Below are 476 nucleotides of genomic sequence, written 5' to 3' on the forward strand. Positions count from 1 at the left end.
TGGAGGGCAGATGACCACGTGACTTACGAACCTACCAATTTGTTACTTTGTAACAGTCAAAGTGGTTATTCCCAACGTTGATCAACTCCCCAATCTATGCCAAGATTTTTTAAAGCATTGTCTTTTATATTCATCACTGTACCATTTACACCCTGTATCCTGTGCATGTGACGAATAAAACGTTGATTTGATTAGATGATTAACGCAATCATTTCATCAGCTATCATAGTCAATATAACAGTGACTGACTTGACCATCACTTTCTAGCCATCATTGACATTGAGATGAAGATGGTCAAACGTGAAAATATAAAATACATCGTGATCCTAATGGAATATAACAAAGCAATTCTGTTGTCTTTGCCTGCTTTATCTTTACAAAGACAGGGGTGCACCGTTCCTGGAGGTACTGCAATACCAGGTCGATGCGTGGAGTGGACGGAGCAAGCCCTATTCCATCTCCCTGTTCCAAAAATT

The 476-nt window shown here is 39.7% G+C and overlaps 1 pseudogene; it reads right to left on the minus strand.

Annotated features, from left to right (window-relative positions):
- Positions 1 to 383: 383 nt before the first annotated feature.
- On the minus strand, positions 384 to 476 carry LOC123485427 (annotated as a pseudogene; the record flags this gene model as incomplete).

The sequence above is a fragment of the Coregonus clupeaformis genome, unplaced genomic scaffold, assembly GCF_020615455.1.
Source record: "Coregonus clupeaformis isolate EN_2021a unplaced genomic scaffold, ASM2061545v1 scaf0685, whole genome shotgun sequence".
Taxonomy (NCBI): Eukaryota; Metazoa; Chordata; class Actinopteri; order Salmoniformes; family Salmonidae; genus Coregonus; species Coregonus clupeaformis.